The sequence below is a fragment of the Bombus affinis genome, chromosome 14, assembly GCF_024516045.1.
Source record: "Bombus affinis isolate iyBomAffi1 chromosome 14, iyBomAffi1.2, whole genome shotgun sequence".
Lineage (NCBI taxonomy): Eukaryota > Metazoa > Arthropoda > Insecta > Hymenoptera > Apidae > Bombus > Bombus affinis.
Genome location: NC_066357.1, coordinates 6,085,888 through 6,112,415, shown reverse-complemented (window position 1 = coordinate 6,112,415; position 26,528 = coordinate 6,085,888). Strand labels below are relative to the sequence as shown.

The following is a 26,528-nucleotide window of genomic DNA, read 5'->3' as shown; positions in this document are numbered from 1 at the left end:
GTTCGAGTTATACATGTATTTAATGTATTCATTTGGCACAGTAACACCTTATAATTATGAAACCGTCCATCAAATTGTTTGAACGTATTTCAAATCAACATAATCACGATGGTCGTGTTTCGTTGTAGCGTTGACGAAGTTTTATAAAGTTTTCTATAACGCAAATAAGCAAAACAATACTGTCGCGAGTCGTTGTATAAACATCTACACTAATTTCTATTTTAGCATCAGTTCTAGTACATTTACATATATTGTAACAATCGTTAGCTTGAATTCTTCCATAATTTCATAACTTAATAACTTCTTCTTTCATAAGAACAAAAATTTTCCCTTATCTCGCACGTAAACGAAAATAAGAAAAGTCTAGTTAAACAATAGAGTTAAAAAAATACGTAGCTAAAAATCTAAAAATATCGTTCGGCAGACCGAAGGTCGAGATTAAAAATTCCACGAAACATCGGACAAAGAAATTACCGAATTCTGAGCTGATACCCAGAGATGCTTTTCACCAAAGGGGAGGGGGTGGAAAAGAAGTCGTTGCACCGGATGACACTTGACCTTAATAAGCCTTCGAGCGTCTCGAATTCGAGTCAAGCCGCGTCGTGCTCCTTTCTTCTCTTTCTCTTGCACCTTGCTCCACCACAGCTTGGTTTTGCCCGGTCACTCGTTCGATGGCCAATAAAAGCTTCGACCGACTTCGATGGTCGCATTGTTTCGAGTTTGGTCTTGATACGTGGGGGTGGTCAGCGCACGAGATCGACGAGGCAGACAAGGGGCGAAAGCGACGAAAACACGATCGAGGCCTGATTCCTCTCTATCGGTGAACCGTAATTACGTGGAAATAACTATGTAAGCAGAGACCATCCCACCCAGGTACGTGACGATACATTGAACGATGAAAATGCTGCACCGAGAGATTTTCGAGCGTGATAAAATTTGACGAAGTATGAGAGTGTTTGGCCGAGTTTGAAGTAAAGGAGTTATCAGATAGGATGATGAAAATTTTGGGGATTTTCGGTACAAAAATACCGAGAAATTTTGGAGCGTGTAATGTTTGACGAAGTATGAGAATTTCTGATAAAGCTTGAAATAGTAAATGACGAGTGAAACGATAAAAACTTTCGCGTGCAAATTGTGATTTTAATCCATTGTATACGAGCTGCCATTTCTGCATGTTTGTATTTAGCGCAAGAACTTGTCCTATTTATATATTTTCCACTCTCTCTATATATACGGATTAATGATGAATACATTGTGGATGTTCATGCATTTATGGTAGATTTAAAAATACAAAAATTCACGCTATGTACACAATATGCAGTCATATAAAAATATTCAAAATACTATTGTAATGTATAATTAACAACGCTTTATGCAATCTCTGGTTAATGCAAATATCTTCTTTCTTGCACAATAATCTTTGCAATCGGCTCTCAATAATTCCCCATCAATTTTTTTAGGTTCATCTCATCCTCCTAATACTTAGGAAGTAATTTACATGAAGTTATTGACAACGAGGAGGTGTATTTGAATACTTGTACCTCCCAGACAGGATATAATTTAATCAGAAAATTACGCTGTTCGTTGACCTACGGATTGGGCCGGTCTTGATCTCTGGTCCCGCGAGCAGAATGAAGAACCGGTTCGATTCACCGGTGCAACATATTTATCGGTTGTTCAGCGTGGCCGATTCGAGGGGTTTCGACGCGGATGAGCACATCGTCCCGGAGCAGCACGCTTCGACTAGTCGCGCCTAAACGCGTGCACACCCGGAACGAATTAAAGGCCGACTCTTTTTCTGGCCGAACAAACCGCTCGCGTTCGTTTTGCTCGATTGAACGCTCGTTTAACGCTCGATCGGACGGTCTTGTCTCCGTTTCTCCCTCGAAAACCCGAGGTTCTCACTGATTCAACCGTTTATGTCCTCACGGTGCGATACTTTTTATATGTATTGGTTTATACCAATGCATGGTCGTAAATAAAAGCAAGGAATTGGTAGATTTAATCGATAGATTTGTTGAAAATTTGGCCCGGAATACTCCATTGATAGGAATACGGTCATTTATGCGAGACATTATTTATTTACGTTAACTCTTTTACGTTATTGCAAAGATATTTATAAAATTGTCATGATGTGGATGAAATTAAGGAATTGCTAGGTTTAATTGGTAGATTTATTGAAAGTTTGCTTCGAAACACTGCATTGATAACGTTAGAGTCATCAAAATGGAATATGTTTTGTTTATCCTAGTTCTTTCACGTTATTGCAAATATATAAAATATTCTTCAAAAAAAACCTTTTAATAATGCAACTATCAGAGTGGTAAAAGTGATCAACTACTAGTATTTCATAGAAATTTCATAGATTTGCATGATCTTTCTAGAAAACATGTGGATAAAAACTTATCTGAATTCCATTGATCTTAACGAAATTTTAAGTAGCACTCGATTCAATAAACTCCTGATTGAGTCCACTTATTTGAACTTGTATTATATGTATAAATGAAAAATAAATAGGGAGGAGAGCCAGTAAATTTCCATTAAGTGTGTATACTTATGCATATGAATCGTTTGTCCCTTAATAGGATCATACAAATGGAATTCTGCAGTATATCATGATATACGGTATTCGAGACAGAGAAGGACGTATTAAAATTGCAAAACAAACAGCTCCATGGTCCCTCCAAGTAACCTTCTTTATGAAAACTTCTCCTGTATCTAACCCATACGCATATATCATAACATATGTTATAATATTATACTTTATATTATATATAATATTTCATATATTTCATATATAGTATTTCATATATTTTGTATTATATGTACTATAACATTATATTATATTGTAATATCTTCTAAAGTTTCATCAGAACTGGTAGAGCAATATACGAAAGAAAAGGAAAGAGGAAAAGAAGATGACAAAAGCAAGCAGGAAACAGAGGACAAATATTGCAATACTGAACTGTATCAAACCTCCTATATACAACGTACCCAAATTTTATGAAAACTAATAGAACAGTAAGAGAAAAGACCGGAGAAACAATAAAAACAATATTACAGAAAAAAGTGGTAAAAGAAGTAAGCAGAAAAAAGAGGATTTTCCATGACATTTCTGCGGTATCGTTTGCAAACTCGTTTTCCGTTTTGCTGTTCCCAAGGACGCCGACGTTTCTCAGACAAAACAATTCGAACCGATAATTAGCGTCATTAGCGAAACGTCCCCTCGTTAAATCAGGAGGGTTGCGTGCAGTCTACAAGGAGAGAGGGCGTAGAGAAACATCGCGTGGAAAGAGGGTCGAAAGGGGTGGCAGGCCCTCGAAATCCGCACGATAATTCCGCCCATTCTGGATTCGGTCCCTCTGACTAAATCCTTTTCCGATTCTCAATGCTACTTATCCCTCGTTGCAGAGTCACTGACGAGAGAGAGAGAGAGAGAGAGAGAGAGAGAGAGAGAGAGAGAGAGGAAAAAAGGGGGCGCGGTCCCGGGGGGTTGAAACGCGTCGACCCCGACTAAGCTCTCAGTTGAAAATTTCTCGCGAAAATACCATAGGAAGGGAAGAAAAAGAGGCAGAGAAAAAGTCCAGCCGATATTCGATACTTTTTTCCCCTGGAGTTCAGCAGCCTTCGTGAGCTAAAACCATAAAGATATAAAGATAGAGTACACGAGTCATACGTTACCGTGTAAGTGGATGTGGTATGGGAACAGAAAGAGAACGTTGCATAGAGGTCCCTTATGTCCTTGTCTAATCGGACATGCATACCATTGCACACTGACTTTCGTTGATCATTGTTGCTCAACATATTACTGTACAAAATGTACGTGCGTTAGGTGTTAGACGAGGACACAATGTACCTTTATGCAACGTTCTCTTTCTATTCCTATTTTTCAGCTTTTTCAGCTCGCTCACCGACTCTATCTTTATATCTCTATGGCCAGGACAGAGGATTGCTGTACAGAGGTCGTTTAACGTTTCATATTTTGTAGCTGGTTCGATTGTTACGTTGGATCGATATGGCAGAATTGTGTGTTAGATTTTCGAGCAGATTAGAGAGGCAGACGGATGTTTGTTTGGAGATAGTATAGATTGTGTGTTAAGAGGGATGAGGTTGTCTGGCGTGTCTAAGCGTTGTGTAATTTATTTCTCTAATTGTCAGCGTCGATCTCAAATAGAATCTTCTCCTTCGGAAAGAGATTTCCCTAAATTTCGTACCTCTCTTTGTCACTTTACAGCGAAAATAATTTATCAACGTTAGATATGATTGAAAAATTTCCCAGGTTGCTGAACTTTTACTGTTCCCTGACGGATTAGTAGAAGATTCCAAATGTTTGAAGGTTCTGATTTAAGATAATCTGTGAAAATAAAATACGTATTGTTAAAAGATGTTTACAACTCGTCAAAACCCCAATGTACCATACCGCGTAAGAAAAAGATTTAAAGCGTCTTCAGCTTACAATTAAAAATCACCTATCGATATTGTAAAAGAATCTGTCAAATTCTACAAAATCCTGCAGTTTCCTGTAACGATAAATAAGTCTTCCAAACTCGTTAGATATCTTTTAAATTATTTAAAAATTACTAAAGGCAAATATTATTCAGATATTTGGCAAATTCTTTAAGAGGCAGAATGAAAGTGTCTCAAGCTCGCAATTAAAAATACCTTAGCAAAGTCAACTATTATTAAAAAGAATCTCTGAGATTGCCCAAAATTCTAGTGCTCCATATGACGTTAAAGGGAGATTCTAAGCGTCTTCACCCCATCGCTGCAAGTAGCCGGTCGAGGGAGGGTGGACCTTGTATTGATTCACAACTCTACCCCTCCTGTCCCTTTTGGTATCCCGTAGAGAAACGGGAGGTGGACGAACGAGAGGGAATAAGGGTGCAAGTGGTAAGGGAAGACAGCCGTCAGCCCCTAAACATTGGCGTGGGATGTCGAACTATCGCATAAATTAGTCTGCAACCCATTTTGTAACTGGCAATTGTATCTCATTCCTACATCTCGTTTCTTTTTCTCTACCCCTTTCTCCCTTCTTATTCATCTTTTTTACCCGCTTTCTCACCTTTTTTTCTTCTTTTCAGTTGGCACTTTTTACTCTGAACGCAAGAACGGTAAAAGTTGTGGGGAGAAGTTCTGAAATGTATGTCGAGAGGCATAAGAATGGGAAGTTGTCTGCGTCGACGAAGATATAGCGGTTGGCGTAGGATTCTCTTTTACATTTGATATTTCATAATTTTATGATATTTCATGATGTTATTAATGTTACTCTTTAATTTCATTTTATTGAGTACCACGTGGTTTCAAGTGAATATTTCTTATAGGTGTTGGAATCGTATATTGTATATGTATATATATCTATCTATTTATTTATTTATTTTCTATCCATGCGTTATATGTTATAGCTTTTGGGTACAATCAAAATCGTATTAAACTCTAAAGGTAAAACGTAGAACACCTACAGCTTATAAATAGGTAGCTAACCGGTGGTAAAAATATTCTCCTACGTGTTAAAATTATATTATCATTTTAAAGGAGATTATTAATGTTGCACGCTCATTGATTTAATTTTATGATTTTTGATACTGATTCGAATGAACATCTTTTATAGTTCTTAAAATAATATTTGTATTATTGCGATTTGAAATGTTCCTTTTATTTCTGTGTGCTATTATTTTTCTTATTACGTACATTGACACACGTACACTTTCATCTTTAGTTTACTAGCTAGTAAAACAAGTAGTTTTACCATTTGATGTTCTTTTTCTCTGAGTACTCTTCAATTTTCTTTAATAACATTCTTATAGACACAAACAGATCCAAAACTAAAATTTCATTATCTGTATAATTTAGTCAATTTTATAATTAATTGATTTTCCAATGTTTTCGATCTATTGAAAACTTCTCAGAGCTTATGGATAATCACAATAGGATGGTCGTTTCTTACTTTCACTATGGTTTACGTAATAAGACGAAAAGGTTAACGTTCAGAGTAGACGAGGATAGAAGCTAGAAATACCAGCAACGATGCTCTTTCGCGATTAACGCCCTGTCGCTAGGAATTTCTACCTTTTCTTCTATCATATTGGCCGCTATTATGTCATATTACATATTTTACCATTATCTTTCACTGTCGTAAGATTACCCATCATTATTATTATTAAACCTAGACTAATTTTATTGCACAAATAAATCTCTTAAATAAATACAAAAATAAATTTCCCTTAATGTGAGAAACTTTCTATCGTAATCTTTTGTAATTTCCTCGTGCACGTGAAAATAGGTAACGATAAACTGTCTAAAGAAATTAAAAGGCGAAATGAAATTATAAATTTCTTCGCAATACTTTCAAATTTCGCTCGAATAATTAACTAATTGCAAGTACTTGTATTGATTCTTTCTAAGTCTGATTAACATGCATCAAGAAATTGTGCAATTCAGAGATCACAGCACATATTCCACGATAATAAAATAGCTGGACATAAAGTTACGTACAATTCTTGGAATCTTGGAGACGTGGAAAACGACATACGAAAGAAATGACGTCTCTATGGACGTCTTTATCTGTTAAATAAATATTTTCACGACTTCTTATCGTAGATCTAACCACTTTTCGTATCAAAAACTCGTTCGAGAGACAAGTAGAGTTAGAGGTAATCGCTTCCAACTTTTCCATTGAGGATTCGATTATCGTTTCCTCCGATGGAAATTTGCATCGGCCGCGAGACAGATCTATTACAATATTACATGGATAAGCGTGATCTATCCTCGTCCATTTCGCTGACCCAGGGAAAGAAAAGACACGTTTCAGTGTCCTTGCATTCTGTTCAGCTTCACGATCCGGCTGACACGTCCGTCTTCCATTACGATAAGAAAAATATATGGCCCGGACCGCGGATACATCGGCGATTTATTTCGCGAAATAAGCAGAAAACCGCCCATCTCGATCCTCGTAGAATCTCCTCTCCGATCGGCCGATATTCTCTGCGTTATCAAATTTAATGTCCTCAGTTTTAGGTCGATTTTCCGTGCAAGATTAGATGTTAATATTATTTCTTCTTTAACGTTCTTCGAATGAATATCCTTTCTCTTCATTTAGGCTTTAAATGGAACGTGTTAATTAAGTTGTTTTATCGCTGTTCTGTCGCAAAAATCGCCAAATACGTATAAGGAAATTGCCTTTTAATTTTGCTTTTCAATGGTCGATAGGCTTATCTGTACAATAATTAAATTATAGCATCGCTGTTAATTTTCAGTCAGTAGCCACTCGCGTAAAAAAGTTTCAAAAAATATAATAGAATAAAATTAGCTCCTAATTACTCTTTTGAAAGTTTGACAGGCATATCACAATGAATACGAATATTATATTAATATATTTAGCTTTAGAGCTGGACAATGAATCATTGGATTCTCCATTTAGTTCCTTTTAGTACAGTTATATTATTTGTCCATCTTAAACCTACTTATGCCTATTAAAAGTTTCCCAATATGATACGTATAAGGAAAATTCTACATAGTTATAGTATCGGTAATTTAATAAATATAATTTCCATTCTTTTTTCATCGTTCTTTACTTTTTGGCGTCATTATTATTACTATTACACGATCTAGTCTCACGTCTCGACTTTCACGATTTTAACAATTACCTTCAATGCAAAGTTTAACGATTTCCTTTTTCAATTGGATTTTTTTTCGCAAACGACGTCAACCGATAAATTTCAATCATCGATTTGATAGAGCCGCAGCGCACAGGCCTCGAGATACGCAACGTTTACGCGCCCAACTCCCAATTTTAATGGAAACCGATGATTACGTTCGATGATTAAATTAATGATTCAGCCGCGTTTCAACGTTTAATCTTGTAACAGCAATTCCACCAGACTTCCACGCTACTGATAATCTAGCCAATACTGTTAGTATAATTCCACGAGTTATCTCTGCAAAATGTACATTTTATTTCTTCGATGATTTGTCGAGTCGCGAATTTTCATCAATTTCGTCAATGAACAGTAACTAAACGTGTATTGCTACCTACCAGCTACTAATTTCTCGTTTATGCTTTAATATTCTCTATATTAGATAATGTACATACAATTATTCTAATTGAAACGAATTTAATACCTCTGCTTGATTATAACTGCCAAATGAAATTCTAGTACATATCGAAATTGATAATTCGAGTATCGTTAATTTCATTATTACAATGAATTTATTATTGATTTGTACGTCCAGCTGATATTACACCTAATTGTCTATTTTTCCGTTTGATATGCTATTATACTGTATAACATATTGTCTCGTTAAATTCAGCTCTTCCCCCTTTTATTATATAATTTTAATATAAAAATAGAAAAAATAAAAATAGAAGAATAATTATTAATTAAAAAATAGATCCTCTATTTTTACTTTATGTAGTCTTCTCTCAATATTCAAATATTTTCTAATAGTTTTTAATTTCGATAGACAATAACAACTTAAAAGTCGTATTAAATGTTCCATTCACCTCCTTCTATTCTCTGAACCAGCGTATAATAAAAGAGATGTAGTCAAGGTATTCAGACGGTTACTTGGACACAGAAGACTGACGCGGAAATTTTTACTACGAAGAGAAACAGCTACAGAGCGTGAACCTTGCGACCTATCGCTCACAGTTCAACGCGTAATTCTGAAATGCAGCAAATTAGATGAACCACGGAACGGATTCAAGATCCCCAAGGAACTCAAGGAAGCATTCAGTACGGAACAAAGCAGAGAAATCCTCCTGGAATTCATAAAATCAATAGACATATAGGACGAGATCTGCAGACAAGAAATACCGTCGCTAATGATCGTGTTGTCGACACGATGTTAAAGAATGGAAGAAGAAGAAGAAGGAGAAGAAGAAGAAGAAGAAGAAGAAGAGTTATTTTTTCACGTAGTTCTTTTAAAATCTGATTTTATCAGCAAAGAAGAGTAAATCTAATATTTGTTTCTTTCCTATGAAAATATAGTACCTAATATTAGTAATGCGATCTCTGCTATTTTAATATTCAATATTGAAAATTGTCCATAAAGTTAGAAATGTAAAAGTGGACTTAATTAAATGGAGCGTAGAATGTATGATCGGATACTCAATGAAAATCTTTTCTTCTCGAGATCATCAACTTTGTAAGAATGACAAGTTCGAGAGACAAAATGGTAATCCGTGTTTGGCTTCTTTGCTCTATTACCTTTTTCCTAATATTTCTAACTCGCTTATTACCCGAGCTTGTAACGAGCGAAAGCCTAACAGAATAATAATATCGCAAATGCGTCTAATTTCAAATCTTTATCAAGTAAAGGATAAAAGACAATTTTATATCAAATTAGTCTGAAACAGAAGAGACATCGTTTGTGTTTTACGTACATAAAATACGTTTCTTTGTACACGTTTGGCTACAACTTCGATGCGTTGCCGATTTCTGTCAAAATATTACGATAATAGGAGCATTTACCCTAATCAATAAGTAAGTAAGTAAATAAATAAATAAATAAATAAATAAATGGTTTCTCATGCACAATTATCTACCACATTAAATTTTCCATATTTCTCTTTCCTCTCTCAGCATCGAGCAAATAAATATGCATCTCGACAAGTTTCAACAAAGGATCCTCTCTTCAAGTTCCACAAACTTCTCCCAATTTAGCCAGACGATGCAGAGCCATCCGAAAACATTCGAACGCACTTTTCCAATTGCGGAACAAAGGGAAGGAATTGTCTGCCGGCGAAAATCCTGCGAGGAGAAGCAATTATCGCAACGTATTCCAGACACTATCGTTCTCATCTTTTTAACGGGGCCAGACGCGAAACGAAGCCAAGGGAACCTTAGCCAAGAAGACGATGCTTTATACGTTGACTAGCCGAGCCAGGATCCGGTTTATAGCTCACGAGAAGGCTTCGTTGCATTCTTAAAACTGTTCCAAAGGAACGTAAGTAAGTACGAACCGATGTATTTGTAAATGTGGCTGCGAATGACCTCGAATATTGCCGCTATCGTTCATCTTTGCTTCCTCGTGAGGCAATAAGAATAAGATAAAAAAGTGTTTTCTGTTGGAACGGTTACTATTTTTTGATTTATGTACGTTTCAGTTAAATGCGGCGGTTTTTGGAAACGGCTCGGTGCTTAAGCGAGATTATTGTGAGTACTCTGAGTTAATTCGTGGGCGTTGGGAAATTGTCTTTCCTTAAGGTCGATCGTGTGTACTAATATTTTTATTTCTTTTTATTTGGATGAATTTTACAATCAATTCTCATTGAGAATTATAAGTAAAGTGTACTAATATTGGCTTGCAATTTTCTTTCCCAAGTTCTTTAATGTTTGATGTCTTTGGAAATTGTATGATCATTAAGAGATCATTAGGAGTTACTCGGAGGATACGAAAAAATTCTTTCCTTCGGCGTTGCTTCTTTTGGCGGATTATGCGAATTAATATTGGACTCGAGTTTCCTTTCCAAAATGCAGATCCTTCTTTACAATTAGTGATATTTATTCGCTAATAATCTATCGACTCTTTTCTGCGTGTTTTATAGTAATTCGTTCATTTATTTATCTATGTAGAGTATTTGTTAATGCCTGGAATCATTTTTAAATAAATGGTTTCTCTTCGATTATCGAGATTACACAGACCTGGCGTAATTAAAAATTGTTTATTATATTTGCCCTGAATCGTAGAGTATTATAAATTGCTGAGTAACCATAGTAATCTATTTGTACTTTAGGCCCATAGCCTGTTACAAGGAGGTTGTTGGGTTCTTATTTCTAATTTTATTACACTACATCATATTTTTACATTGATCCTTCAATTAATATCATGAAAATATTTTATGACATTTTAATACTTGTAATATTTCATACAACGAAGCCAAATTAGTTTTAAATAAATTTTCCTCTCCCATTATCGACATTTCAGAGTAATCAGGCGATTGAAAATTGTTTATTATATTTTCCCGGAACTGTTAAAAATGATAAAACGCATCTATATATTGTGCAAAGACATTTTTCATGAAAAATGTTTCACGATTTGAGTATTTTTTCGAAAAGTTAGACGCAGTAAACAGGTCTCCTGATCTAACACATTTTTATCCCCATATCCTTTCTTCCCTTTATGTCTCCACATTTTTCCTCCATGTCTCCATTTTTTTACTTTATTGTTTGACTTGCTCTATTCAGCTCACGAATCTCCTTTCATCTATCAAATCCTTAATTCTTATATTTCTTTGCTTTTTTCATCTTCCGTTACTGTGTGCTCTAAAGATATCATCCCCGGTACCTCCTCGTTTCTTCTCCTCTTTTCTCGAGGCTCGTTTCCCCTTTTGTTCGTTTGTTGGCTACGTAATTCCTAGATTTAAGTCCAGAAGACTTGAATGTCGCGAAAGTCGACTCGCGAAACGTAATATTCACGGCAAACCATCGTACAATAATAATTAAACGATACGGGTGCCGCTCTTTAATTATTTTGTTACGCAAGCCAACTGATTGTTTATAGTCTGCAATGTATGGTAATAATCAGTGTCGTAGAAATTAAGAAAAAAAAAAAAGAAAAAATAGAATTATTCGTTCAAGTAATACATTGAAAATTTCAATTCTTTTCGCCAATGTTTACCCTGTATGAAAACTATAATTTTCATCTTAGAGCGAATAATTAATAGTTATTTATCTAGTGAAAGGTCTAGTAATAGATGTTGGAATTTTACTTGAACACGTGTAACGAGTTTTTCTTATAGCTGAAATTTCTTTTCGATATTTCATTTCGGCTTTTTATTTTATAAAGTCTCTCCTTTTTCGACCTTGTACACCGTTTTTATTGCTGAAATTCTTTCTCTCCTTGTGCGATTGCTTTTCGTATTATTGGAATTCCTTTTCGGTAACCCTACGTACTCTTCTACCGTCAAAATTCCTTTTTTCCATCTTTCATACCTTTCCCCATTGCTGAAATTCTTTTCTTTCTAATTTGACTGCTTTTCTCGTTGCTGGAATTCCTATTTGCTACCTTACTATCGAAACATCCAGTTTTAACGCACAGTTGCAATAATTTTTAGCAATATTTCTGCTTCTTTTTCTTATGCTGAAATGGATCGCTTTCCTTATTGCTGGAATTTCTTTTTCGTATCTATCTACACCAATTGTATTTCATTATTACAATTCCATTTTTATCAGCCTTCAGATCTGTTTTATTGCTGCAATTCTTACTTATCACCTTATTACCAAAGCATACAGAATTTTAACAAACAATTGCAACAATTTTCAGCAATATTTCTGCTTCTTTTTCTTATGCTGAAATGGATCGCTTTCCTTATTGCTGGAATTTCTTTTTGGTATCTATCTACACCAATTGTATTTCATTATTACAATTCCATTTTTGTCAGCCTTTACATTTGTTTTATTGCTGCAATTCCTACTTATCACCTTATTACCAAAGCATACAGAGTTTTAACGAACAATTGCAATAATTTTCAGCAATATTTCTGTTTCTTTTTCTTACGCTGAAATAGATCGCTTTCCTTATTGCTGGAATTTCTCTCTGATATCCTTAGTTTAATCGTATAAATTCCTTCCCGATCATTTTTTCCATCTATCTTATTACTGAAATTACTTTTTACGTTTTAATTGCTAAAACGTCCAGAATTTTAACGAACAGTCGCAATAATTCACAGCAATAAAAGGGCTAAACGCTTTAACACAATTCCAGACGTAAGATTTCCCTTCGAACGATCATCATTCCGTTTTCGCTCGTTGCAGATGTATGCATGCGGGAAGTTTGTCGCGCGAATAAAGCGATTCCACCCGGCCAAGGGACGAGGACAGGGGTGAAAAAAATGGCCGTGGACGGGGAAAAGTTTTAAAAGTGAACGGAAGGCGGAGGGCGTGGGGGAAAAATTGAGTTTCTACCGCGCAGACGGCGAAAAAACTTCCTGCAGACTGAACAGGATTTCGACGCGGAAAGGAAACAGAGACGGAGAATGGCTCGCTGAATTCGAGGTAAGTCGAGGATCATTCTGCCGTTTCTTTTCTCTGTTGAAACAACCGAGAGAGTTGTTAGAAGCTGTAAGTTTGTTGCTGAAGTTGATCGTGTATATTTTCTGCGCATAGGTATTGTTTAAGCCTATACTGTACAATTCTAGTTAAAGTATTCTTATCAGGCTTTCTCTTTTTCATTTTTCAAGATATGCTGAAACATTCGAAACTTTTGCGTCTTTGTTTCTCATCTGCTATGGCAAGTTTTGTTATGTAGACCAGTTAGCAAATAAGGTCGCAGATATTCTTAATCGAATGAAGGGGAAGAAAGATGGCACAAGGAAAATGATAAAACTCCAGATCTTGTAGAGTTGGAATCGTTAGAAGTAGATGTCTGTGAAAATTGGTGAACGAGGCTTTCAACTACGTAGGAATTATTTTACATGTAGCAACCATAAAGAAAAAGGGTTTCACTGTGTAATATAAACATACGAACTATTAGATTTCCGTGAATCTTCGAACACAGGAGAATGAGCGAAAATTTAAAATAAAAATTAGCAGATATTCTAAAAATTAAGGGTTGTTAATATTAGAATTCTTAATCTAATTTAGAATTCTTCCCACGTAAATTGATTATCTCAAATTCGAAGAAGAAGCAATTCTTATTCTCGGCGAACCTCAACGAGATTAGTCTTCTGGACATCAAGAAATCAAAAATAAAGGGATCGATATTTCGTTTCGATTTTGATGAAACGGCAAGATATATTAATGCCAGCGTGGAAAATGTTCTAATTTTCGGAGGCAGGCGGTCCGTCCAGTGGACATTTTGTGGTCGGAAGCCCGTAAAACGGCACAAAATGTTGGCTGGTCGGGAACACTGGAACTGAAATCGGCCGATTTGCACCGCCAACGCTCTCGAAACAGTTTAGATTAAACGTAGATATTTGTGAATTATGCGGCTACCGGGGTGTCCGTGTGTTCGTTAACAGCGAGTAATAAGAGCTGGGGTGGGTGGCAGCTAGAGAAACATTTCTGCGAATTATAATTGGCATTTCGAGTGTGAAACGCGATACATAATGCGTGGTTTCGTGTTTAATTAATATATACAGCTGGATTTAATTGAGAAACAATCTGCAAACATTTCCGTAGAGAACGTGAAATTTGGAAAAAGAATTATTGGTATTTCTTTTTTAATTTTATACAGGGTGTCTCACCTGTTACCGAGACATTCTGATTTACACGTTTCTTTATTTTTAGCTATTGTTACACGAAAAATCAAGTCAACTGTGTCTCTGTAAACGGAATCATATAATTTTTCATACGCTAGTCCATGTAGACTTACATTTTCTATTAAAAAAAAAAAGAACTATTAACCTACATTTATATGGAAGAACTGTTAGTTTGATAGATATCTGAACTTTTACATTGTAAAAATTATCGTATAAAAGACGTTCGCATTTCATACGATAGCCTCTACGATAGGAAAGTTAAAATATCTTTTAAACTAATAAATCTTTTATATACCGGGGTCGGTACTTTTTTTTGTTTTTATAAAGAATGACGAAATATACAATTCCATTTAAGAAGACAAAGCTATCCTCCACATAACTTTTACTCGTTCACCTTACAAAAAAAAAAAAAAAAAAAAAAGGTAATAACATTAGAATATGGCCACCTCGAAACTGTTCGACTTTTATCTGAAACATTTTTCGCTACGGGCAATAACAGCGACATGAATCACGATCTCTATATCAGGTTTATGATTTCCCTGTATATGATTTCTGTAAAGACGTGTATTTGAGGAGAGCCTCGTTGTGAAGGTTTTATGGCATAGATGTGAATATAAGAAAAAATATACTGTATTGGTAAGATATCTGGCGGTGATATAACGTAAGAATACGTAGAAATGTAACCGCATAGGGAGAAGCAATAAATCACACACGAACAGCATAGCGTGTCATTAATATTTTATCATTGTGATTTTATATTCAACCGTTTGTAACATCTCTCATCTAATTTTTATATCCTCGTACAAACTTTTAAGAAAAATCAACATTTCATATTCCTCTAAGAATATAATAACGATCAATTTCCGTGGTTCGTGAGAATTTTATTGGTGCAATTGTTCTTGTCCATAGTCTTCGCAATTCCTTCAATCTTCTCAATCCATTAAGAATATCTTTTATCGTAGCCTTATCACAAGGATTAGAAAGGGAAATTGCATCAGGATTTATCTATTTGCAGTGCACGTAATCATTTACTCGTGTCTTTTCTTTAAGCAGTGAGGAAATAATCGCGTTATTTTTGACAGGATAAGCTTTGATATTGTGCAGCTGTAAATAAGGCAATGTGCAACGATTATTTTGGAGGCAGTTTACTGAATCGGTTAGAACTACAAGAATTAAGAGAGTCGTAATCTGTAGAAAATCTAGTTGGCAATTTTATGTATAAAAACTTTGTAAATATATCTCTTAATTAATTAATTGTTAGGGATTTGAATATGCGTTTGAATATATGGACAGATGATCGTTTCTCCCCTTCGATTAAAGTATCTTTTCGTATACCTCTCATTCTCGGAATTTTCATAGTCTTCGACAATTCCAGTCCCAATAAAACGATATAATTTTAGTAAGTGGTCCATCATACCTGTAACAGAGAAAAAAACACGAATTAAAAATCGAAATTTTAACTACATATTTCTTGCTTTCTGTTAATTAAACATAATATCGAATACTTTAGAAATATTTAAATAGCAGCTATTTTTTCTTTTTTTTTTTTTTTTAATCAAAATTCTTCGATAATTATTTTATATTATTTTAGAAAATTACATTCTGCGCGTTTAATGAGAAAGTTATATATCTGCGAAACGTGAGAATGAAGAGCAAAAACAATATTTGATAGAATGGATGTTAAAACTAAATATTCTTTGTTCATTGAATTCACTTGGAAAGTGGATAGAACGAAGAGATGGTGAATTTTGATTGTATTTTAATGACGGCGAGGTAAAAGAGCGGCGGCGAACAACTTTATGAAATGTGAATTAATGTGCAGAAATTAAAGGAAGAAATTATTATACATTTTACTGGATGAATGTTAAAACAGTGAAATGTAGATAATTTTTATTGTATTTTCATAACTATTCCATGCAACTTGGTGTTTCATCGTGCAAAAAGGGACGCGCATGTTTGAAATTCATTAAAACTTTATTACGTTTGTATTAACATACGTTTATTATAATGTAATTATGACAATGTTCTCGTTAATACCGCGTATTGAATATTAACATGAGATCTTGCAGCAACAAAATCTCCGAATATGAAAAAATATATCATATTTAGTAACATCGAATAATATTAAGGTACAATTTTTTAATAAATATCGAAATATTATGATTCTTCATTATACAAACCTACCAAACCTAACCCTAACCTTAATAAAAAGTTAGTAAGTCAGTAACTCCTGATGTTTTAAAGGCAACAATTTACATAACCTACAAACGTACTAAACCTAACCCTAACCTTAATAAAAATTTAATAAGTCAATAAGCCCTAATTTTTCAAAAGTAACAATTTACATAACCTACAAACGTACCAAACCTAACCCTAAGCTTAATAATAAAAAAGTTAGTAAGTCCTAAGTTTTCAAAAGCAACAATTTACATAACCTACAAACGTAATAAACCTAACCCTAACCTTAATAAAAAGTTAGTAAGTCAGTAACTCCTGATGCTTTAAAAGCAACAATTTACATAACCTACAAACGTACTAAACCTAACCCTAACCTTAATAAAAAGTTAGTAAGTCGATAAGTCCTAATTTTTCAAAAGTAACATTTACATAACCTACCAAACCTAACCCTAAGCTTAATAATAAAAGAGTTAGGGAATCGATAAATTATAATTTTCCAGAAATAGGAATTCATCAACTCGACATCAACCGTGAATCGTGACGATATTCATACAGTCATAATAATATGCCTAACCTAAAAAACAAACTATATGAGCTTTGGAAACCCGTATACTCGAGTCACGAACCGATAGCAGAACGAAGTCTTGACTTGGATTCATTCGGTCGTGAGCGTGAACGTCGACGTTGCATTATACTACGGAGAAGATACCGACGCGGGGATATTGCACTCATCCGAGGTTGCGATGGGCGACGTTTCATAAGACAAGTCCCGTGTCAAGTCGGCGTATCATGTTCCTCCATACGCTTACGTGTACCGGAATTTAGACCCGGGGGTAATGATATCACAACCATCCTACGGCACCCACCACCCTCTCCAGTGAAACTTCTCTCACGGATTTAACCCTCTGCTGTTCGCCTTTCTTCGGTGAGAATGCAGGCGTTCACCGTGTAGCTGTATATACAATGGTAGCAAGTTTTTAGTGGGTCAACGTTGAACAACTAAGAGATAGCGGTGACAAAGTTTACGAAACCGTATCGCTTGACATGCACGATAGACGTTCTATAATACATTAGTTTTGTTGCATTTAGGCACAGATAGAAGAAAATCTGCCACATCGAGTATACAATACAGCAGCAGAATAGAAGACAGAAATTAAGCAAATGCACAAGTATGAATATCAAGCAAGTTTTTAGTGGGTCAACGTCGAACAACCAAGGGATAGCGTGACAAAGTTTTCGAAATCGTATCGCTTGACATAGATCATAGACGTTCTATAAAACATTATTTTGTTCTATTTAAGCACAAAATGGAAGAGAGTCTGTCGAATGTATGATACAGGAGCAGAATAGAAAACAGATATTAGATACTAAGCAAATGTCCGATGTAGATGAAGGAATTACGTCAAGGATATTAGAAAAAATAATGAATGGTCAGACATGTCAAAAAGTAAATGAAATTTTACCAAACGTGTACTTATGCAAACAAAGATTGAGACTTTAAGCCTCACCACGATAAATGATCCACGATAAAAATAATTTTCCGTATTGGAATTTGATATTGCTTCGTTCCAAGTTGATTACGCGTAGAATATTTATACACTTATTGGAAATTTCAATCGAGGAAAGTTCAGCATAGGACTAACATTATTAGGGAAATTTTATGAGTCATAAATCTCAAGTTAAATCCCTCTTGCAGTAATAGAAGTAATAAGTTTAATAATAAGAGAAATGGAATTTTATAAATTATAGGTCAACCGAATATTATTTTTTGATGGAAAATTGTATTGGTTTATTTTATTACATAGATTAGGAGTAGATTGCGAATGTTCTAAGAATTGCACTAATGTATATAGAATCGTTAGTGTAATATTAGGAGTCATAAATCTCAAATGAAATTCTCCTGCATAGCAGCAATGAGCTCGATAACAGAAGAAATGAAGATTTACAAATTACGAGTTACCTAGCCACGAATATCCTTCTTTAATGCAACATACTAGCATCATAAATGGAAATCTATAATCTGCAGCTTGTAACTGAACAATTTATTAGTAATATTATTCATTTGCAAATTATTATGCAAAAGGGAGCTAGTGGTATCAAAAAAAAAGAAAAAAAAAACTTAAACTGCGATAATATCCATCGAGACAACGATCTACAGTGAGATTCGTTATAACGAGACGTGATAAAGTGCACGCGTACCGAGCGAAAATTCAAAGTCGATTTTCTCGAAAACAAAGGCTCAAATGAAAAATTTGTATTCTATATTTTCGACTTCTTTTTTCGCGTAGAATCACCCTCTTTCCGCTTGTACCACCAGTTACCAACCACCCTGTATACTCGTGTTTTTGCACGAGAGGGTTGGAACGATCATTAGCAATAATCTATAACGACTCTCAAGTATTTTATACATTGCAATCATTGCGGAACTCTAACAAATTTTATTTCATTCTATTGGGTCGAATTTACTTATAATTCTCGATGAGAATTGATTGTAAATAGTCTACCAAATAAAAAAAAAAAAATGATTCTATTGGGTTGGCAACCAAGTGGTTGCGGATTTTGTCATTAGATGGTAATGTCATCCGCAATGACTTAGTTGCTAACCCAATATACGTTACGATTTAAATTCTATGGGGGTGGTTGATGAACGAGAGGGTCGTAACGATTCTTAGCAATAATTTAGAACGATTTTCAAGTATTACATACACTACTTCAATTATCCTAAAACTCTAACAAACTTTACTTCGTTCAACGTTTAACAGTACGATTATTTAACATCATACAAAATAATAAAACACTACGATAGAAACACTGGGAAGCATTGAATTTCATTGATTTTGGAAATATTAATATTTAGAAGTTAACATCGTGAAGCGTGTACATAATCGTTCTACGCGAAAAAATCATTATAAATTTTCGCTTATATTCGAATCAATGAGTCGACGCCGCTTTAACAACCGTACAAAATACACACACACACACACAGTATACACACGTAGAAATCTTTGAAATACCCTCAGAACTAGTTCTCGAGGACAGGCTTGCACACAATCGAGTTTATATGGGTGAGAAGTGACCCGGGTGTTTGAAAGGAATTTTGGGAAGTGGATCGGAGGTTGGAACGATAGCGGTGTTTTGGGGCGGTTTAGAAGGGTCGAGCGAGGTTTCGCTAGGGTATTCTGAATGGTAACTCGCTTGGGGAGCTCGAGGGAAGGGTTTGAGAGAAGGGTTTCGAAGAGAGGGTCGGGATGTTAAGAACTGATTACTATTGAATCCTCCAAGAGGAGTTGTTTCTGCGGTTTCAAATTCTCCTCTACGTAAACGCGTATATACACTTCGATCGAGATAACTTTCCGTGTTTGGTGGTGGTTTGTTATTTTTGTTCAACCTTCTGTAACAATCGTTTGGGTCTTGTTTCGTTTATCAGAGTAGAAGCAAACAACGAGCAGAAGTTTTTCGGTCATTGGGTATAAAATATAATTTTTAACTGACTTCTAATCTAACTTAAACAGGTTTAAGGAAGGAAATTTGATGTCAGAAAAGGATGTGGATATATCAAATTAATCGGTCAAATAAACCAAAGTAAGTTGAAAATTCAGGCTCTTTAGGTTTTAGACTTACACCATTTTCACAATCAACAGCATATCTCAAATATCAGCCTGTAATTTTATCATTAGACTAGATGCTTATGCAAGTTTATTATGAATTTATTATAAATCTATATATTGTGAACACAACTGGAGAACTAGGAAGCATAGTGCAAGTTTTAGTCGACGTTGAAAATTTATGTTATTCTTATTCAACCTTGTGTAACCATAGTTTTATCAATTTTTATCTGGACTGTACATTGTGCACGTTTATGCAAATTTATATATCACGAGCATAATTGAAGGACTGAGAATCGTAGTGTTATGCGTTCGTTATCGTAGGAAATTCAATTATTCGAATTTTTATCGCAAGAAAGATCGCAAGCCACTCATGGCAGACAGAGATTTCATCGGAATATTTTACTTTGATCTACAATTTCGTGACTCCACGATCCCCCTCAGAATCTACGAATTTCCTAACAAAATTAATTTACTCTTTCATCATTCATGGTTCAGAAAATTCTTTGCTTAAAAATCCGGTAAAATCAACGTTAATTTACTGCGTCGAGATCTATCCATCGAACCACAATCATCTTCGATCTTCTACTTCCCCGATGTCCATTTCGATTAATCGAAATAAATCCAATGAAGAAACGATTTCCTCGGCCGTAACGTGCAAAACGGAATTATTTTCAATTATATGTTTTCCCGGCCTTCGTTTCGGTTAATTGAATTAACAGAGGCAATTGGAACTCGTCCCTTAATATCTAAGTCAAATATCACCGGGCGGAAATTTCCTCAACTTAATTTCTCGCGCTCTTCAGTCGTAAAAGAGAGTCGGTAGATGATGCTCATCGTCGACAGGGAAACAAAGGCTCGCGAAATAATTCCACGGAACTTCGGCGAGGCTATGGTTACGCTGGTGCAACCCCCTCGACGCACCACCCTCCAGCCACCCCTCTAAGTCTCGACTCTATCACTTTGTCAATAAGTCAGTCGCCGTGCACAACATTATACCAGGGGATCGATATACACGTTGCTCTGCAGCTCGACGAACTTATGCAATTCCTTAGCTTCTGTTGTCTCTTCTACCAGGCAAATTGATAGATACAAAGGCTGGATATCCAAACGTTTCTTATCGATTTAAATGTAAGTAGATTTTTGGGACAACTTAACGTGGTGCAATTGTAGAAATCGGAATTGAATGGGAGGAAGATTTTAATCGTCGTTATTAAGTTTGGAAAGTTGTATATATTTTTAGAATATTGATTTTATGACATTTAAAAAGGTGGAAACGTCGAGGGATTTATTTGCGGATGTATAAATAGGTTTTAGAAATAATTTAACGTTGCGATTATGGAAATTGACATTAAGCGGAGAATGAGATTCTAATCGTAGGAATAAGTTTGGAAAATGGTGAGTATTTGAAAATTATTGATATTCCGATATCTCGGACAGCTAAATAGGAAAACTTGTGCATTCATAGAAATTGACAAATACGAAGTTTCAGAATGGATACGTTTCTTATCGATTTAGGGAAATGTAACTGGAGTTTAGGGATAATTTAATGCCCTATAGCGGCAGAAATTGAAATTCAACGGATGTAAGATTGTAATTATAAGGGTGAGTTTGAAGATTGTTACATATTTCAAGAATATTGATATCCTGATATTTAAGAAAGCTAAATAGGAAAACTTCCTAATGGATCTTACCTTAAACTTATGGATCTATAAAAGTTGGTAAATACGAAAGCCGATGGATCGAAAGGTTTCTTATTGAGTTAGAGAAATATAAATTGATTTCAGAAATAATTTCACGTTGTACAATTGAAAGAATCGCGGGAATTTTAATTTCATGCTAATTCGAATGTTACACAGAGTACCGATTTCATGAGCGTGCAAAATTATAAATAGTATCAGTGTAAAATTGTGAATCTGGCGGGGTGGGCTTTAGAAATTAAATTTTCTAAAACTACCAGCAGATATTTTAGAGCAGCGAAATCGTGCAGACTTCGTTTCTTCAATATCAAAGAAATATTTCAAATACTCAAATATATATATACTTCAACTATTCTTCAAAACTCTACGAGTAGAACAATCTAACTTCTACTGTATAAGAAATCAGCTTTATCGAGACAAAATTCCATTTATGGAAATGAAAAGAAAAGAGGTTTTCAGTGGAATGAACATTTTTTAAGCTTTACGTTTCTCGTGCGAATCGCAATTTCCTCGAAACATTTACCGTTTCGAACATTGAATAGCGTGATCGGTGTTGCGAAAAGAGAATCTTTCATGATTCGGATTTTTCGGGGTCAAACGGTTCATTTGCCACGTCTGGCGAATTCCACGGGTTCGAAGTAACTTTCGGTTGAAAAGAGAGGGGAAAAAATTGACCCGAAAAGTTACGGCCGTGCCACGATCTAAAATATTCAGGAGATTCGAGAACTACGAAAGTGGAAATGGGTCAATTCCTTTTATCAAACTGTCTCTCTGATCTCTTTCAAAGAAACAGAAACGCGTTACTCATCCTGTCGTTGCAAAAAGGCCACTAAACTTTGATCTTTCCAAATACCTACGACGACCCTTCGCAAGTGCTCAAACAAGCGTCACCCGAATATGGGTGACGCTGTAGTCAACGCGTTAAGCAGTCAACTGCGTCCGACGAGCGTACACGTCAAACAGAAACTTTAACCCCTTAACCTACGATTTACATACAATATATATATATATACAGGGTGTTTCATGGCAAGTGGACACGCGAAATAAGTACTAACCAAAATCTAAATGAGTACCAACGGTCAAAGAAGAAATCAATTGGTTGCCGAAACGAGCAAAACTCTTATAAAAAGAAGGCTAAAAAGGAAACACCCCACTGACCTCACTAAAGAAATAAAATAGTCAACCTCGAAGCTGGGGATAGCCATCCACATGTCATTTAGCAATTAAGTTAGAAAAATTTACCAAATGTCCAGCTGGACAAATTGTAAAGTACAAATTAAATAATAAAAAATATATATATAAATGAGTGCTGTTCGAATTTATTTCAACGTTGCAACCACTTACTTGTCTTACGATAATCCGCGGCAGCGTATTTTCGTAGAAGATGCTGGAACTAACGGTGCTTGGCTCGTATGCAAGCTTGCAGTCGTCGTGTCAAAGAATTTCGCAATTTCTCAGAAATTCCAGAGGAATGTCGGCGATCTCGTTGTACACGTGCACCAAGTATTTCAACGATTGTTTTCAAATGCAGAAATAAAAGTCAAGTGGGTTCAATGGGGAGTAAAAACCTAATGGGCCAAATCTGGAGAACGAGCTAGTCAGGCAACAGACATCCTGCACCAAAGTTCGCCGAACTCGTGAGGAAATCGCGAAGGGAAACGGTTGCGGATTTTTGAAACACCAAGGAGGCTACAACTTTGCAACAAGATCAAATGGGACACGCGTCTACGTGATTTTGTTTCCACATGTGCCGTACGTTATGAGACACCCCGTATACGTTTATTCCGTCTCACAGACAAAAATGGGATTTGTTTCACAAATACGATAGAACGAAGGTTCTGCCTGTAACTTTGAAGCAAAAGATTAAATAGGACACGTGTTTACATGATCTTGTCTCCACACGTGCCACGTGTTACCAAGTATCCTGTACGGGTTTATCCCGCCTCAAAGCCAAAAAATTCCTCTTGATCTACAAAAATACAGTAGAACGAAGGCTCGTCCTATAACTTTGAAACGAGATCTAGTAGGACGCATATTCGTACGAACCTCTTCCGCTGTTTTCATGTCTTTTCTAAACTTCGGAATTGGGCGTCACGTGTTACGATGCACCCTGTACGTTGTATTATATTTGTTTGACGGTGTTTTCAGCTGTTTGCAGTTTTATAGACGAATGCGCAACTACGAGTTAGTCAGAATAGTCAGCTACGAGTTGTTCCAACGTAAATAATCCGAGGAACATTAAAAAGCGGATCATAGTCGCATTGTGTTATGGGAATTGGCTTTGGCAAGATCTCGTATCCCAAGAAACGATTAATTCACTGGCCACTTTCGTTAAACCCGTGCTAAGATCTTCGCACCGCTCTTTTTCGCCACTTGAACCACTTAGCGAAATAACGTTGCGGGCAATTGCAAGCCGTTTTACAATCGGCACTAAGCAAAGCCGATTGTTTCATCCTTGATTTGCATTGTAGGGCGGGCAGGATGAAAGGTTGGGCGAGATGAAACTCGCGAGGGATCAATCCTTTCCGCAAAACCAGCTCTCTTCTCTTGGAAACGATTAATTCACGAGCCACTTGCGTTACACGTTATCATCGTTTCGAGCGTTCCTCGAGAATTGTAAAATACGATTGCGTATTTTAATTTCATTTTAACGAGGTATTTCGCTTATGTCGCGTTTCCATCAAATATCGTTGAAATTCATTTGGAATTCTTAAGCTGAAGATTCTGCGTACATCGTCGTAGATCGTACAAATTGGGAAATTTATTTAACTGATTAACGAGAAGATAAAAATACTTGAAGTATTTGCTAATTGAAAATGTTTGATACCCAATATGGTTGGCAGATTCGGTTATAATCGAGTTCGTGAGAGAAATTATTCTCGGGAAAATGTTTAATCTCTTAGATAATAACGCGTTCTAATAGTCGGAGGGTAGATTTGCAACATAGTGGAATCGATATCGTGAAGAATGATCTATGCTTGATGATTTAATTATACATAATTATTCTACGATATAGTTACAAGTGAGCTCATACAAACATTTATTTAGTTTTTATTAATACGAAGGAAACTTTATTAAAAAAAAAAAAAAATCGCAATGTACCGAGCAGAAATGAAAGATGCCAACGAGATCTCTCAAGTTAAGAGACAGCGAAGATCGTAATAAACGTACGCTTACGCAAACAAATATCGTAGCCTGACTGCATTAAAAAACAAGTAACAAAAGAGTAGAGAAATGAAAGAAATCATCTTGCTAACGAGTCCTTTAATCGTTGTTTAATAATTGAATTATTTTTACTTGAGACCTACGGCCTATTACTTCAAGCAGGTTGTTGCATTTTTATTTCTAGTTTCTTACGCTTTATTATTATTGCGACGATATTTGCTTCGCTAGAGGACGAAGTCGGAGAGGAACAGCGACCATAAAAATCATAAGCACTCGGCAGGCGAAAAGTACGCGAGTGCAAGTGCAAACACGCCGTTGAAATCGCAAACTTTGCAGCGCAGACGTTCGTCGCCATCCGAGGAATTGCTTAGCCCGCGAGATTCGAAGCTTCCAAGCGACACGTCCATTTCCCTAAACAGTTCACTTCCTTTTAGAAACGAGACGAATGAGGACGATGAGCAAAAGGACGAACAGAAAGCGATGATAGTAAAAATCTTGACAGACGAATCGAAGGGGCAAAGTCCCGAGAGTTTCTACCCGGATTCCATTCCATTCATCGTTCGAACATCCACGAGGTGCTCGTAAATTTTCAAAAGGAGCAACAACAGCTCTCCCCTAACCTGGATAGAATAAACGTCGTATTGTTTGCTTGGAAAGGAACTGCACCTTCCTGGCTACCTTCGACTTCGAATCGAGCAACGAGAAAACCGATACGCACAGGAAGCAGGGTGTAAATCTTGTTGGGGGCCCGTTATTGGTGGTACGAGCGAAAAGAGGGTAATTCTTCATGAAGAAACAGGAAATAGGTCTTCCGTACGATTCTTACGCGAAGACGTTCGTTTTCCAGGCAAAGGAAGAATAAAGCGTTCAATAAATTCAAGTTAATCCCGCGATTACAATAATTATGATTCTGTGTCGTTATTTTAAGGAGCAAGTGTTTGCCTTTGGGGAATACGAGAAATTGAACGTTTAATTTGAAAGTTAAATTTTTAGAAAGAGATTAAATTTGCGCTGATGATAATAATCGTATGTGATCGTATGTAAAGTAAAGTATAGATCAATTTTTCATTTAGAAAGTAAGAGAATAGAGGAAGATGTTCTGATTATCATGGTGAATCAGATGGTTAGTCAGATCTCTATATATTACAAGGAAAGTCACGTCATAAAGTTTCCCTATTGAGGCTAGAAGAAATTTTCTGAATACCTAATTTCTACCAATATAGTATTATACGATATTACAACTCTTCTCGGAAAACGTGCCTTTACTGGATAGAATTAAACTTATCTTTGCTTCTCAGATAGCTTTCCCAGCAGAAGTCTCTTGATTCCGTTTCTATCATAATGGACTTATCTCCTTGGATGTAAATGAAGCAAATGACTAACCAATTCTCTTGAATTCCAATACGATAGAAATCTTACTAACCAATTTGTCATCTGTAACTTTATCTTTATATAATCATCATATAATCGTCATAGCGACAGGTATCTTCTCATAAATGTTTCTCGATTGACACAAAGACAACCTCACAGAGCTCCCAATTTAGCGCAGTTTTGTGATATCGCAACTTACCTGGAAACATTGCTTTCTTCTGCGTAAGACTGAACGTATCTCTGTCGGAAAAGAAAAAAGACAACTTCTGGGACGTTTTCTTAACACTTTGATTGTCTCGTTGATCATGT

General features: G+C 35.8%; 1 protein-coding gene and 1 long non-coding RNA gene across 2 annotated transcripts in view; both read right to left on the bottom strand.

Moving 5' to 3' along the window:
- The window catches only part of LOC126923838 (syndecan), a 226,844-nt gene that overhangs the window by 26,697 nt on the left and 173,619 nt on the right, over positions 1 to 26,528 (bottom strand). The window lies entirely within an intron of this gene.
- The window catches only part of LOC126923868 (uncharacterized), a 49,433-nt gene continuing 38,528 nt past the window's right edge, over positions 15,624 to 26,528 (bottom strand). The window contains exons 1-3 of the long non-coding RNA XR_007713336.1: positions 16,822 to 26,528; positions 16,484 to 16,741; positions 15,624 to 16,395 (exon numbers count right to left, since the gene is read on the bottom strand). The exon at positions 16,822 to 26,528 is cut by the window's right edge and continues 38,528 nt beyond it. This is a non-coding gene — a long non-coding RNA (uncharacterized LOC126923868). The remainder of the gene's footprint in view (positions 16,396 to 16,483; positions 16,742 to 16,821) is intronic.